Source organism: Didymella exigua (assembly GCF_010094145.1).
Source record: "Didymella exigua CBS 183.55 unplaced genomic scaffold M421scaffold_30, whole genome shotgun sequence".
NCBI lineage: Eukaryota > Fungi > Ascomycota > Dothideomycetes > Pleosporales > Didymellaceae > Didymella > Didymella exigua.
In genome coordinates, this window is record NW_022984804.1 from 18,248 (window position 1) to 18,656 (window position 409).

Sequence of the window (409 nt, forward strand, 5' to 3'; positions counted from 1 at the left end):
CGCGCGCGCTTTCCAGCGCGCCGGTCAATTAGGGTTGATTTTAGGATATTAAAGACTGTAGCAGCGCGTCGTGTACTCTGAATTTGGGCAGAATCTATAGATAAGAGAGCAAGCTGAATATCTGCTTCATTTGACTGCATGAGCAGAGCGCGGCGTGGAGGCATTGTGTGTTAAGATAGAGTAGGTGATCAAAGTTGGTGGGGTGACCGACTCGCTTGTCTGACCGACTCGCTTGCCAACCATGTTATATAGCTATCCTTAGTTCTGCTAGCACTAGTATTAAATATTTAAAAATTACAAAATTTCGTGCGCAGATAGAGCGAAATTATAGCTTTAAAATAAGCAAAAATTTATTATTGTAGGCCTACTATAACACAAGTTCTAGAGTGTTAAAGGTTTGTTTGTTAAA